Source organism: Pongo abelii, chromosome 16 (genome assembly GCF_028885655.2).
Source record: "Pongo abelii isolate AG06213 chromosome 16, NHGRI_mPonAbe1-v2.0_pri, whole genome shotgun sequence".
Classification (NCBI taxonomy): Eukaryota; Metazoa; Chordata; class Mammalia; order Primates; family Hominidae; genus Pongo; species Pongo abelii.
Genome location: NC_072001.2, coordinates 37,596,808 through 37,613,166, shown reverse-complemented (window position 1 = coordinate 37,613,166; position 16,359 = coordinate 37,596,808). Strand labels below are relative to the sequence as shown.

The following is a 16,359-nucleotide window of genomic DNA, read 5'->3' as shown; positions in this document are numbered from 1 at the left end:
TCCTGAACAGCCAAAGCAATCCTAAGCAAAAAGAACAAAGCTAGAGGCATCACATTACTGGGCTTCAAATTATAGTATAAGGCTACAGTAACCAAAACAGCATGGTACTGGTAAAAAATAAACAGACACATAGGGCAATGGAACACAATGGAGAACCCATAAATAAAGCTGTACACCTAAGCCACCTGATCTTTGACAAAGTTGACTAAAATAAGCAATAGGAAAAGGACTCCCTATTCAATAAATGGTGCTGGGATAGCTGGCTAGTCATGTGCAGAAGAATAAAACTGGACCTATACCTTTCACCATATATAAAAATTAACTCAAGATGGATTAAAGATTTAAGGATTTAAATGTAGGACCTCAACATATAAATATCCTAGAGGAAAACCTAGGAAACATCATTCTGGACATTAGCCTTGGGAAATAATTTATGACTGAGTCCTCAAAAGCAATAGCAACAAAAACAAAAATGATGAGTAGGACCTAATTACATTAAAGAGTTTCTGCACAGCAAAAGAAACTATCAACAGAGTAAACAGACAACCTACCAGATAGGAGAAAATATTCTCAAACTATGCATCCAACATCTATATTCTAATATCTAGAATATAGAAGGAACTTAAACAATTGAAGAAGTAAAAAACAAATAACCCTATTAAAAATGGGCAAAAGACATGAACAGACACTTCTCAAAAGAAGGCACACAAGCAGTCAACAAACATATGAAAAAATGCTCAACATCACTAATCATCAGAGAAATACAAATCAAAATCATAATGAGATACCATTTCACACCAGTCAGAATGGCTATTAGTAAAAAGTCAAAAGTTACACATGCTGGCGGGGCTTCAGAGAAAAGGGAGCACTTGTACACTGCTGGTGGGAATGTATATTAGTTCAGTCACTGCGGAAAGAACTTAAAACAGAACTACCATTTGATCTACCAATCTTATTACTAGGTATATATCCAAAAGAAAATATATCATTCTACCAAAAGGACACACGCATGCATATGTTCATCACAGAACTATTCACAATAGCAAAGACATGGAATCAAACCAGATGTCCATCAGTGACAGGTTTGATAAAGAAAATGTGGCACATATAAATCATGGAATACTACTCATCCATAAAAAAGAATGAGATAATGTCCTTTGCAGCAACATGGATGCAGCTGGAGGCCATTATCCTAAGTGAATTAACGCAGGAACAGAAAATCAAATACTGCATGTTCTCAATGACATTGTGTACTCATAGACATAAGGATGGCAACAAAAGACACTAGGAACTACTAGAAGGGAGAGGGAGAGAGAGAGGAGGGATCATTTGAAAAACAATCAGGTACTATGTTCACAACCTGAGTGACAGGATTAATTGTACCCCAAATCTCAGCACCACACAATATACCAAAGTAACAAACCTGCATATGTATCCCCTGAATCTAAAATAAAAGTTGACATTATATTTTTAAAAAGTAACATAGATTGTTAGAATTCAGAAATGAAATCTCATTTAGAAAGTAGAGAACAGATAAAAATAATGTTTAAACATATAGTAAAATTTTCATATACATAAAATTATATAAATAATTTATATGTTTATATTTACATGTAAAATGTATATACTTATAAATTTATATAAATAAAACAATACTCTATAATCATTAATATTACTATATTTAAATATATTTATATACTTATATATAATATATAGTATACATTGTACATACACATGTGTGTATGTGTGTGTGTGATGTGCAAGAACTTGAAAGACAAGTGTGGAAATTTGGATTTGATATGAGAGAATATGTGCTTTTACTCAAGAATTGATGACACTTCCTGAGAAGAGAAGTGGCCCACTGGAATGATGTTTAAAGAAGGCGAATTCCAGCATTTATGTCCAGAATGGTTTAGTTAGTGGAGATCCTTACGGAACAATGTAGTCCAAGAGCAACTAGACAATTTAGGTAGCACAAACTCTAAAGGCCAAGAATGTAGAGCCAGATTCTTCTTTGTCTTCCAAAGGAGAAATTGATCTAAATCGTTTTATGAAGCAAGAAAGTGTGACTATATGATACAGGGTTTAAAGAGCTCCATTGGTAATTACCATGGCCTTACACCACAGGGCCTAATCAAGAAATCTAAACTGGCTTTCTGAATTCTCACTTTAGAAAGCACTTTTCACACCATTTGAGTCTCCTTTGAAATTGAAGGAACTTATTTTAAAACTGTGTAACTCTTACAATAAAGAGTAGCCAGATTCCCTTTTATATCCATTACCCTAGAGTGTCAATTCCATTGTGTTATAATAACTGGTTTGATTTTAATATATAAAAGGGAGCTCCATCATTGAAACATAGTATAAGGATCCTAGTTTTTAAAAAGAAAACTGTAGGTTGGTAGGGATGGAGTATCCATCAGAAGGAACTTGATGAGTATTTGTTCTAAGTATACATCTTAATAGGAAGATATAAAAAATAAAAATATATGTATATCCAAACTGGAAGAGAGTGAAGCATGATACAAAGACTTTAAAAATCAATTGCAGGGCCAGGCATGGTGGCTCATATTGGCTCATGCCTGTAATCCCACTACTTTGGGAGGCCGAGCTGAGAAGATCATTTGAGTCCAGAAGTTCAAGACCAGCCTGGGCAACATAGTGAGACCTTGCCTCACCTCTACAAAAATAAAAAATAAAAAAATTGGCCAGGCATGGTGGGGCATGCCTGTGGTCTCAGCTACAGGAGGCTGAGGTGGGAGGATCCCTTGAGCCTGTGTGGTGGAGGTTGCGGTTAGCCAAGATTACACCACTGCACTCCATCCTGGACTACAGAGTGAGACCTTGCATAAAAAAAAAAAACTAACAAATAAATAAAATAAAAAATAAAAAAAATTCACTTCAATAGTCAAAGGTTGGACTGAAGTTTCCATCAACCCGGGTCTACGCAGAATTAGAGTAACCAGAGGCCCCTGCAGAGATGAAGCATGAATGAAAAATAAATTGCTGTTATATTAATCACTGAGATTGTGTTTGTTACCACTGTGTGACCTAGCCTATTCTCACTATTATCCTCAGCTTTAGATATTCACCTCTCCAAGATTTCACTTTTTGTTAGGGCCCTTAGGTTATTTTACGCCAGCTGAATAATACATTTAAAATAATAAATGTGATCAGGTGTAGTGGCTCACGCCTGTAATCTCAGCACTTTGGGAGGTGGGCAGATTACTTGAGGTCAGGAGTTCGGACCAGCCTGGCCAATATGGCGAAACTCCATTTCCACTAAAAATAAAAAAATTAGCCAGACATGGTGGCACGTGCCTGTAATCCCAGCTACGCTCAAGGGAGCCTGAGGCAGGAGGATCACTTGAACCCGGGAGGCGGAGGTTGCAGTGATCCAGGATCGCACCACTGCACTCCAGCCTGGCGAGAGAGCAAGACTCCATCTCAAAACCGAAACCAAAAACAAAACCCAAAAATTAGCCAGGCATGGTGAGTGTGCCTGTAATCCCAGCTACTTGGGAGGCTGAGGCAGGAGAATGCTTGAACCCAGGAGGCGGAAGTTGCAGTGAGCCAAGATCATGCCATTGCACTCCAACCTGGGCGACAGAATGAGACTCTGTCTCAAAAAAAAAAAAATAATAATAATAATAAAGTTACCCAGAATTTTTATTTCACTTGAGAGGGTTCTTCAATGTATCCAAAGTGCCATGCTATCAAAAATAGAAGTCTCTTACTGGGTAAGGTTATTCCATTTTTTGGAGGGAGGGGAGTTTAATTTTCCTTTGGCATATGAATGAAATAGAAAATACATTTAAATTTTCTCTAGTTACATTTTGTAGCTTCAACATATATGATGCTAAGAAAGTCAAAATGAAGGATTTTTTTTCCCGTGTACTTTGCTTTAGTCCATGGCTAGAGTTCACATCCTAACCTGGCTCATCAGAGAATTATATTACCTTTAAAACTTCAAAAAAATTAAGATATAATTTACACACTATACAATTCACTCATTTAGAGCATACAATTCAATTGTTTTTGGTATATTCACAGATAGATGTAACCTACCATGAGCACAGTCAATTTTAGAACATTTTTATCAACCCCCCAAAAAAACTTTGTATTCTTTAGCTAATACTCTCCTGTTCCCCTACCTAGAAGGACTTTGGTGGGATGGTCTGGTTGCATATACCTTCTTTCCAGGGAAGAGTAAAAATACCACTTTCGTTTTAATAAACATGGTGGCTTTTGTCTTCCATTGCAAGGAAAATAATCAGAGCCTTTGCCTATGTGATTCCACATTGAGCTCCTTCCTCCTGTCAAAAGACAAAATTTGAACAAATTGAGTTTAGTGATAGAATTGGCTTTTATTAGTAATTCATGAATCAGGCAGCACCCTATCTATGAAATTTAAAGGTGCTCTGATGAGCTGAGCAGAGGAGGTGAGCTTTATAGGCAGAAAAGGCTGAAGAAAGCAGAAACAAGGAACACAACACAGATCAGTCATTTCAAAGCTACTTTCTTTATGGGGTTAAAGCAGAGGAGACTTTCTTATCACGCCAGCTGAAGTTGACAGGGCACCTTTGGACTGCTTGCTGTGAATCTCCTGTTTTCTTGAAAAACAGGCCTGTTTGAAAGTTCAGTGATTACATAGCACCCAGCACAAGTGACTTACTCCATTCTGGTTTGGGCTGGTGTCGGGGCCTAGCACAGAAGTTCAGTCCAAAACAACAGTGTCCCATAAATTTTATTTCATACTCCTTCTAACAGAGAATCTTATTTGCCAGAAAAGACTTCTCAAGACATCTCATCTAAGATGACCTCAACTCCACCGCACTATGTTATCTGGGTTTGTCTCCTTCATAGCATGTGTCACATAATTTTCTGTGAGTGTTTATACTTTATCGAGGTGTAATTTATACACAATAAAATGTGTTCATTATAAGTATGCAATTCAATTAGTTTTGACAAATATATATAATTTCCATCCCAATCAAAATACAGTACATTTTAAATCACCCCCCATATTGCCTCCTGATCCTCCAAATTCAATCTTCTGTACCTTAACCCCGGACAATCCTCTATCATTTTAGATGAGTCTCGTCTGCTCTGGCATTTCATATTAACCATAATTCAAGCTATTTGATTGCTTATCTAGTTTGTTTTTGTCTCTACTACTGGCCTTTTTTTCACACCATGGTTTTCTAGCACAAAGTGTCTAGCACAGAGCCAGGCAGTGCCAGAGTGAACGAATCCAAAATCATTCTATTTATCAGCTTTGATTTTAACAATGAAGGCACCTATATATTTGAAGGGAACAGTGAGGACTTTATTGTGAGGGTTAACACACAGGAATCTCTTATGTCTGCCTTCTTTGCCCTCACCTTTGTCATCACAACAGTGTCAAAAACAGCCTTGAATGAGAAAGGATGTCATGACAGGGGTCACACTCTTTTACCTTTGGGCACAATGTGTCATCATTTTAAACAAACATGTTGAAATAGTCTGATTTAATTGTAACATTTTAAAACTTTGATCTTTCAACTTAGTAGGATAAAGATGTTTCTAACGGCATCTTGCAAATCATACTCTTGATAACGGGACAGGAGATCAACTCAAAGCACATCCCACTTCTGAAAACACACTCAAGATGCTTGTGTTCTTCCAGCAATGTCATGGCAGCCCTGTTAATTTTGATAAAAGATTTCTCTTACTATAATATCATCAAACCTTGAATGATATCTATAACTGCTTTTCTCCAAAAGTGTTTGAAGCCTGTGAACTGGCACGTGTCTTTCATGCCTTGGGGAGGGAGGGCTCAGTTGGGCATGCCTCCTTCACAGGTGGAGAAGCTGAAGTGGAGGCGACCCCGGTACGAAGTGATTTTCCTCGCTTCCTTTGCACGCCTTCATTTCCGGCATGGCGGTCTGTGCATTCCCCTTCAGCTGAAGTTCTAAATCTCTTTTTCTCTCAACTATCTAGGACACATGAGAATTAACCTACTCATGTAGATTACAGGGCCCAGCCCTCATTAACCTTAATATTGAAAGAAATACAGCTTTTGCAGTTGGAGAAGTGGAAATGCCCTTTCACTCAGCACAAATACCAACATTCCCACGAGCTGAGGAGATGGGCTTTTTAGGGAGTAGTTCATCCAACACAAGCCTTTGTTTCTAGTCAGTGAAAATTTCACATATATAATACCTCTGGATTTGTGGATCCCTTTTTAAAGCATTTAAAAATGACATCCCTGAGGTTCTTTTATAGTAGATCTAAGTGCTGTCTGTTCTGTATTTTCTTTACGTCTTTTGAATGAATAATTTGGTCCTGAAATTCTCATCTTCCTCCCTAGCAGGTACTGGATTGCTACTTGTTGAAGGACTGAACAGCTGACACTTCATTCTTAAACACTGAAGTCGAATGAACTCTAGACCTTTTCTTTTCCAGGGATCAGGCTCTCTGTTTGTGCCCTGCTTTTCTAGTCTGATCTTTGCTTTAATGGGATTTAAGTGCTGAGTGAATCTCAGCCACGTCTTTATCCCTCCTCTTTGGTAGGTGTTGCTTTTGTCAATGACATTGGGTTTAGGGGGAGACTCACCCTATGGGTGGTGAGAAATAAATGTCTGTTGCAGAAGCCACCAGTCATGGTATTTTATTATGGCAGCTCAAGAAGACTAATGTTCTCACTTCCACTGAATTGTTTTCTTTATTCTTCTCATCTCCCATTTTCATTCTCAACTAGCATGGAAGTTGTACATTCTATTTCTATTCTTCTAGTGCTTGCTCTTAAGCACTTAATATATGTTTAACTCAACACAATCTAAAGTTAACTTCTCTGCTCTTTCTGTTATGATAGTCTTGTATTTATTCTCACTTCACTCACATTAGATACTTACAATAGATTCTTTTTGAAAGAAGGTTACCTTTCTTTCCTCATAATTTTTTTCCTCACATCCCACTCTGGCTTTAATTATTTTCTTGACTGACAGCTCTGTGTAATTATTTCAGTGACGGTCTATGAGTAGAAAACCCTTTCCTTCTTTGTCTCAAAAAAGAATCTTTATTTTACCCCCCCTCTTGCATATAGTTGGGTATCTTGGCATAGGAAAATAACTGCAAGGCAGTGCTTATATCTGAGTAGAGAGACTACTGGTAGTTTTCCTTATTTATGTGCATATTCTAATTTTTCTATGCTGAATATTATTTGGATAATTTAAATTTGGAAAATTTAAAAGCTGCACAACAAAATGTGATAAGACATGAATACTTTGATCACTGGCTCATCGAATCAGTGCCAAATCCTCATATATTTTGATTATGTTTCCACAAAATTTTCTTCAAGAGAACCATGGAAGGTGATGCTGTTGCCATGGCACCATAAAAGTAGTCCCCTTAGATGTTCAAATGGAGGAGTCACATCGTTCTGGGCTCAGGTTTCAGCTCCTCTGGGTTGCATTTATTCGCACTACTTCAATGCAAATGTGCCTTTAATCCTGCTTTCTCTCCTTCCCAGTGGTGGAATGTAGTATCTGCCTTCATGTAAGACTTGAAGCTGGAGTGTGAAAGAATCTTAGCTGGCACCCACTGTACCTGGGAAGTATGGCTACATCCCCTCTCTGCTTTCAAAGCAGATTTCTTTTTTTTCAACATGAGTTGATGCTTCAGTTGGCATTGCAAGCAGCATCTGTTCATGGGATGGAAACCCAGAGCGTAATCCAGGTCTCCTCCAGATTCACCAGCTTTCAAAGGACCATAGTGAAAATCAAATTTCTAAGGAGAGATCACAGCCAGTGACATTGAGCTAAAGTCATTTTTCCAGCTGCTCAGGGAGCTGGTCAGCTGGAGAAATCTGAATTCTCTTCACACAGAACTCAGTGAGTCAATTAGCACACTGCTATTTTATTTTTAGCAGATTGTGTTTGGATTCTTATTTTCTCTTGGGTTTTGGTTAAAACAGTTTTTTCTCTGCTCCTATTACACTGAATCCTGCAGCTGATAGGAGCTCCAAATTAACCTCTGATATTTGTAATCAGTAGATTTCTTTAAGAGAAAAAAGCAACCAAATCACTCCTGACATTGAAATCCATCTGGTAACATGCACCTCCAAACTGGCCACGAGAGATTCAACAGAATGCAGACATTTTACCCTGTGTGTGGCAGGTGTTCAGTATAGATGCATTGTTTTCATTTGATGATGGGCTTATTGTATTTAGGATTTCCTTTTTGGAAAACACCAGTAGATGCTCAACATGAAAAATAAAATTGTGGGACCTCCATATAACAGATGGAGAAGAGAGCACATGCATTTGCTCTCATTCCCTTCAGAAACCTCACTATTATGGTAGCAAATACATTTTTTTAAGAAGCCATAAATCTATAAGAGCAAACAGAATAGAAAGCTGGAAGGCAGATAGATGAGTGATAATGACTTAGCAGGCAGCTGTAGAAAAAGCTGAGATACAGTCTGTTTCATACAACAGAAATCTGCCAGTCCCAAAGGTTCAGGAACTGGGGCTGAAGAGGAGGTAAGGATGTAACTAAAAACAGGAGGATTGTTTGAAAGTCTGTTGAGGAAGAAATTCAAGTTCTACATCCCCTTCACCACTCCATGTAGACAATTAATTGCCTTTCCTCCACCACAATAGAAAACTAGATGTTTAGCCTCTGGAGAGGGCTTCTGGACTGGGAAAACACTGGCCAGAGTTGATGGTGAGGAGACAGTATTGTAACAGAGTGATTAAGTGACTTTTATATACGGACTATTGAAACCACCAGCCCATTTCTCTCTCCAGGCTTCTAGAATGGTGTGAGCCAAGGCTATAGCCTCTAGGCAGGAGACTGGTAGGTTCTTGCCTGCAAAAATTTAATCTGCCCAGAAGAAAGATAAAGGGGTGACTTAACTCAATGACCCATTGTGATATTCTACACTTGGGTTTCTCAACAAAATCTAGTGACCTTTTGGGCAGCATCACTCTTTGTTATGAGGGCTGTCCTGCGCATTGTAAAATATTTAGCAGCATGCCTGGCCTCTACCCACCAGATGCCAGTACTATCTCCCAGAGTTGTGAAAATCACCAGTGTCTTGCCTGCTGTCGAGAACCATAGCCCTATATTGCCCATAGTTGGTAGGTCCGTCTTGTGCTCTCAGATTTCCTATCAGTTTCTTAGTGCTTTATTCATTCCTAAACATGAGTTGACAACCAAAAGTCAGCAGATATCTGAAGAAAAGAGCCTCTAACGTGAAATACAGAGATCAAAATAAACATTTAAAAAAGTTTAGAGGAAAGACAGACTATAAAAGGAGATGAGAACGTCAAATATTATAATTATTATCCTGAGAGCGAGGAAAGACAATACAAACAAACTCTCAGAAATTAAAAATGTGACCATAGATATTTTAAAAATGCAACAAACGAAAAACAAGAAAAAGCTGAGGAAATCTCTCAGAAAGCAGAACACAGAGATGGAGGATTAAAGGAAGATAAAAATTAGAGGATGATACCAGAAGGACCAAGATTCAAGTGATACCTTCTAGAAGGAAAGAACAGAGTAAATGGAGGTGTTGGTTAGAAGTAAATCAGCAACAAATAATTCAACAACTTTTCCTGGAACTGACGGGCATCAGTTTTGTTGTGGTGGTGGTGGTGGTGGTGGTGGTGGTTGTTTAATTAAAGGGCCCCCTTCGTATCTAGCACAGTAGAGGAAGCAAAGATTCACACCAAGCAAAGCATACTATCGTGAGATTTTTAGAATACTGAGGTCAAAGAAAAGATCTCAAAAGCTTTAAAAGAAAAAGTTGCATACACTATTTCAAAAATCAGAATGACTTTGTTTTCAGATGTAACACTGGAAGTTAGAAGACAGTGGAGGAAAGCCTTTAAAATTCTGAAGGAAATGATTATGTAACAGTAGATTGAATTCACTTGCAGATGTGAGAGGTCTTTAAAATGTTCCTCCCATGGACCCTTTCTCAAAAAGCCACCAGAGGAAGTGCTTCACCAAAACAAGAGAGAATATCAAGAAAAAATAAATTACACAGAAACTCAATCAGGCCAGTTTGAAGAAGTCGGAATGTTGCAAAAGATATTTCTCCATGAACATGTAACTGGTAGAACATGATGTATTCAAATATTTTGAGAGGTGATTGAGGCAACAGAGGAAAATTTGGGGTTTGAAGTAGTGATAAGTCCTTAGAAAACCAAGCATACACACAAACAGAAATTTTCATACCAGGGAGAACAGAATTTTGCACAGGAAAGAAAAGAATTATGGAATATAACACTACTAAGTTGTGAACACTGTTTATATAGCTACCATAATATAAACTCTATCTGTTCAACAAATTATATTGTACCGTAGTTATTTTAGGAAGATGGTAGAACCAGAAAGCTGAGGTATGTGGTGGGGCAGGATAGTGCTGATAGAGATAAACACAGAATCCACTTCTTCCATGTGGGCAAGTGAGACTGTGGCTAGTACTTGATATCTCTTGTGGGGCCATACCTGTGTACATGTGCACAGATCCTATTGTATGGATATGGGTTTACACTATACATTCATCTCATGGTTTAATACTGTATGAAACAAGTATTGGCTGAAGCATTAGATTTGTGTCGTGGTTCTTGGCTTAACCATTTTCTTGCTGCATGATTTGAGCAGGTCATTTAATCTCTCTAAGCCTCAGGTTGATCACAAGTAAAATGGGAAATTTTATTCAGTCCACAAACAGTCATTGAGCATTTCCCATGGGTTCTGTGGAAAGACAGCTAGGACATACACTTCTAGACTTCAAGTTCAAGGAGGGAGGCAGACCAGGGAGCTGATGGGATATGACCAGGGTGCTGAGGGAGCACAAAGGAGGAACGGAGACCAACATTTATTGAGCACTTACAATGTGCCGGGAAATATGTCATGTGATGCTCCCAGAAATCCAGTGATACTACTGGCCTTTTAGTGGAGGATGCCGATGCCCAGAAAAGTTAAGTAATTTAACTTGAGTTGTACAGCTAGAAACAAGCGGCAGAGCAGAATTTAGGCCCAAATCTTTCATGATCCCATTAAATTACCTCTTCAAAAACAAGTGCCCTCCCATGGACATACAGAGTAGAAGAGCAGATATTGTAGACTCCAAAAAATGGGAGAGTAGTAGGGGGGTGAAGGTGAATGATGGAATACTACCCATTGAGTACAGTGTTTACTGTTTGGGTGCTGGTTACACTAAAAACTCACACTTCACTATGCAGTATATCCATGTAACACAACTGCACTTGTACCTAAGTCTATACAAATAAAAAATTCCAAACAATAACATGTGGCCCCATAAGGGGCACCAAGCCTAAAGAAGAAGAGGAAGGGTCAGAAAGGATTTCTGCAGAAGGCTGTGCCTGAGGGGAGGGTTAGTGAATGGATTCTGCTGGTCATGGAAAAACCGGGACATGAAATCTCTCACTCCTGGACTGGCAACCTACGGCTGCTTTATTCATAAAGCTTCACTTAGCAAATATTTGAGTGTCTATTACATGCAGGGCCTATGCTAGGTACTGAAGGAAATAAAAGTAAAACCAAAGCAGAACGGAACAAAACAAAAGCAATTCCTGCTCTGGATAGGCTTATAGTCTATTGGTGAGGACGTTTATTATATGGCATGGAAAATTACATGATGGAAGGAGAACCTGACACAAATACACAGGGATGTGGTGGGGTGGGAGCAAAGGAGTCTCCCTAGATAGCTACCTGGCCTGAGCCTGGAGGAAGAAGTAGGGGTTAGGAGAAGGCTAAAGAATAGGCTTCCTAGGCAGAGGGCACAGCACATGTGGTGCCCTGAGGCATACTACCAGTGTGAATTTGGGAAACTGTGGCTAGTTCAGTGACTGAAACTTAGGTGCTCAAGGAGGAGCTGTAAAAGATGAATCTGAAGAGATAAACAAGAGCCAGTTTATGTAAGGCCAAACTGCTAAAGACATGGAAAGTTTTATATTAATGGTGAACCATAAATAGGAGAGAAAGGACTGGACTTTCAATGCAGGACAATCACTCTGCAGCACAAAGGGTGCACGGGAGTGAGACTGGGAGCAGGGAGGCCTGTGGGGAGGCAAATGAATTATTCAGGGAAGAAAGGATAAGTGACCTGAATGAGGGCAGTGACAGAGATGAAGACAGGCAGGTGGATTTGAGAGTGCCACAGAGGTGCTTAGTTCCTGCTAAGATTTCTGACCAAATTCCCCTGACAAAGAACTGGTCTGGAACTTGTGAGAGCAGGGACAACCTATCTGCAGCACCATTTTGTCCACAGTTGCCCTCATTCATGCCATAGCTCCCCCCTGAGGCTACAGCAGGAAAGGAGGCTTGAGGTCAATGAACTGGAGCCAGCCTGTGGGAAAGGTGAGGAAGGGGCATTCCTTGCAGAGGGAATAGCATGTGTTTTGGGGAACTGCACAAAGACCCCTATGGCTGGAATGTAAGGAGTATGTGGCAAGAGGACAGGTAATTAGGCTGGAAAGGTAGGTACAGGCCAGATCTTCAGCAACTTTCTTTATCGGCTTGCTAATGAGTCTGACCTTTCCAGAAGGCTGTAGGAACCACTGATGAAATGCAAATAAGTTGGCCAGATTTCATTATAGAAAGACCATTCCATTAGCAGTATGAAGGATGTTTAGAAGATAAATAGGGAGGCTATGTTGAAAGGCTTGGGACAAATAAGTTATAAGAGAAGAGAGCAATGAGAATGCTTTTAGAGATATTTAGGGGATAAACAGGTCATAAAGACTTCATATATGGGTGAGGAAGTAGGAGTGGACCTCCAGATTTCTAGCTTGAGCAATTAGGTTATATTTTGTGCAATCAGGCTGGCATAAAAATAAACTAAATAAGGATGGGTGTATATCAGTTAGAGTTCCAGCAGGGAACACATGACTCACTCAGCTGTGATTTTTGAAGAAACTTTTCAATCAAGGAACTTTCTATAGATGTGTGGGCAGGTTTAAGGGAATCAACAAAGAATACTGAGATACCCAAGGTCTAGCAACAGTAGGAAGCTTTTACTAGCCACAGGTTCACAGGGACAAGAGAAAGAAATAGAACTACCTGAATGCTGTGAGACCTGGGCCCATGGAAGAAACTGAAACTAGTCACAAAGAGATGGAGCCAGAACTTCAAGAAACAGGGAGGAGTAAATGCCTGACCTTGCGCCTCTTCCACCTGTCAATCTTCTGCCAGGACTTCCACTTAGCCAAACTCAAACACAAACCCAAAGTTGCAGTCTGTAAAGGTCAGCCTCCCAGGACACAGAGCAGGGCTGAGAATGGCAGAGAATGGATCTGGGGGACGACAGAATAGGAGAGAATTGTGGAAGAAAATAATGAGTCCTGTTATCAATATTTTGGCTTCTAGGCATCTGTGGGGCAATCATGTGGAGCTCAGCAGAGTTCTGGGCCGCAGATAGATAATTGGGCACCAATGTCCAGTTTGATGATGACCTATGTTTCATACTCAAAGATTGTTGGGGAGATTAGACATGATATTAGTGCTTTAAAAAGTGCTCTGGATTAATAGGCATTGAATGACCCTCAGAGAGATTGCAGTAGTTCTTGCAGTTTATACAGCTAACTAGTAGTAGCTTGAGTATTTATTTCTCCAGTAGTTGGCAAGATGTATAAAATTATATGGAAGAGAGGGACAAACAAACAAACAAAACCTGTCTTCTTCGCATAGATTAAACCTATTAAATATCTGTTACACTTAGCACATACGTATCTAAACTTTTTGCTTTAGGTAATTTATTTTTCTCATACAAGTTTCTTGAAGTTTTAAAGACTGTACTAAATGATAAATATCAATTATGTATAATACTTAAGAACATAGTTCCAAGATCTTCTAAATAAAATAAGATATTCTTATAGAAATAACACATCAATAATTAAATAAGTTTTTCCAGGGGAAAAAAGTGCTCTGGAAATGCTAAGATACTAAGATATGAAGCAAACATAAGGTGGTGATATTGTTAGTAATACTATTCTTAGGAAACACACTTTGAATGAAAGGTAAACCTATCCTGTATGATCTGTCCATTCATCAAAAAAGCCTGCGTGGACTCCCGCCCCATCTCATCAACATGCATAAAGCTTGATGGTGTGCATAACCACACACTTCAAAGCAGCCCCTCTTGAGTACCATTTGGAAGGTCATGTACATATTACAGCATGCTAACTCTGCATAGAACATTTTAGGAACTCATCCGCTGTTCTTTCTGGAGCTGGCAAACATGTTTATAAATATCCTCAGTAAAGGCAAACTCATTATTTGAAGGGGAATTTGATTTTGTAAATAACCGAAAGTCACTGGCTATTTAGTGGTCAACACAAGAAAACCTCCCAACTTGTAAGTTGGAGAACCTGAATCCCAGCTCAGAGTTGGCGAGAAATTCCACATGATACAGGGGAAAATCATTTTGTCTCCTTTTAAATCAGACTCATTAAAATATGTATTTTCAGAATCCAATAATGAAAAATAATTGGATAATGAAGCTGGCACAAACAACTTACAGTAAAAAAATTGGGTGTGATTTTTCAAGTAATGAGGATTTTCTTACGTACTAACAAGGGGCCCTGAAGACAGTTTCCAAAGAAGAGTCTCAGAAATTGAGTCATCTCACCAAATTTGGAGAACACCTATATATTCTTAAGGAGACAGCTTTTATTTTGTTCTGTTCAGGATTTGTTTATAAATAGCAGTATTGATCTCCTTAGTCCTATTTGATGATTGTGTCATCTATAAGTAATTTTATTCAAAAGGAATGACCAAAATCTCTGGAAATTCCCAGACATGAATGTCTCAACACGATCTTTATCCTCCAACAAACCCCACCTTCTACCTAGACTTGGCCCTGGCCTTGACTGAACTGTAGAGCTCAGGCAAAACCTGGGTTTCTAAGGGAAAAAAAGGTGCACAGAAGCCCTGGCCTTCCTAATTGGGGAGCCCACTCTTAACTGCCTCGTTAAAGTTGCTAGATACCAGGGGACTGCCTTCCACAATGTGTTTACTGCACCCAGAGAAAAACATGTTTGAAAAAGGCATTGCAATCAGTAATTGCCACTTAAGATTCAACTAATCATGAAGGTATTTATGTTGACCATTATAATCAGGCCTATTTATTTCCTACATAATTACGATGCTTGACGATGGCTCTGAGGAGTCATCTCTCTTATTTACCTGGCAGCAGACAAGGCTAAATCCTCGAGGTGTTTCTAGTCCTCAAGGGAAGGAAGCTAAGTGCATATGGGTGTTACATGCATATCTTATTTTATTACACTTTGCAGACACTGTGCTTAATACAAATTGAAGGTTTGCGGCAACCCTGCATCAAGCAAGTCTAGTGGTGTCATATTTCCAACAGCATGTGCACACTTCGCGTCTCTATATTACATTTTGGAAATTTGCATAATTATTTCAAATGTTTTCATTATTAGCATATGTTATGGTGATCCACGATCAATCGTCTTCGATGTTACTATTACAATTGTTTTGGGGCACCATGAACTATGCCCACACATGCCCATATGTGAACGTAATCTATAAACGTGTGTGTTCTGACTGCTCCACTAACCAACCCTTCCCTCATCTCTCTCCTTCTCTTTGGGACTTCTATTCCCTGAGATACAAGAATATTGAAATTCGGTCAGTTAATAATCCTGCAGTGGCCTTTAAGTGTTCAAGTGAAAGGATGAGTCATACATCTCTCACTTTAAATCAAAAGCTAGAAATAATTAAGCTTAGTGAGGAAGGCATGTTGAAAGCTGAGACAGGCCAAAAGTTAGGCCTCTTGCTCCAAACAGCCAGGTTGTGAAAGCAAACGAAAAGTTCTTGGGGCTGGGTAAGGTGGCTCACGTCTGTAATCCTAGCACTTTGGGAGGCCGAGGTGGGTGGATCACAAGGTCAGGAGATCGAGACCATCCTGGCTAAAACAGTGAAACCCCATTTCTAATAAAAATACAAAAAATTAGCCAAGCATGGTGGCACGTGCCTGTAGTCCCAGCTACTCAGGAGGCTGAGGCAGGAGATCGCTTGAACCCAGGAGGCGGAGGCTGCAGTGAGCCGAGATTGCGCCACTGCACTCCAGCCTGGGTGACAGAGTGAGACTCTCTCTCTGCCCCACCCCACAAAAAAAAAGTTCTTGAAGGAAATTATAAGTGCTATTCCGAGGAACATAAGAATGATAAGAAAGTAAAACAGCTTTATTGCTAACATGAAGTAACTTTTAGTGGTCTGGATAGAAGATCAAGCCACAACATTCTTTCAAGCCAAAACCTAATCTAGAGCAAGGTCCTAACTCTTTTCAATTCTATGAAGGCTAAGAGAGGTGAG

At 39.3% G+C, this 16,359-nt stretch overlaps 1 long non-coding RNA gene across 1 annotated transcript in view; it reads right to left on the bottom strand.

Moving 5' to 3' along the window:
• LOC100937380 (uncharacterized) overlaps positions 1-16,359 on the bottom strand; it is a 57,615-nt gene that overhangs the window by 31,357 nt on the left and 9,899 nt on the right. The window contains exon 2 of the long non-coding RNA XR_656689.3: positions 4,155-4,316. This is a non-coding gene — a long non-coding RNA (uncharacterized LOC100937380). The remainder of the gene's footprint in view (positions 1-4,154; positions 4,317-16,359) is intronic.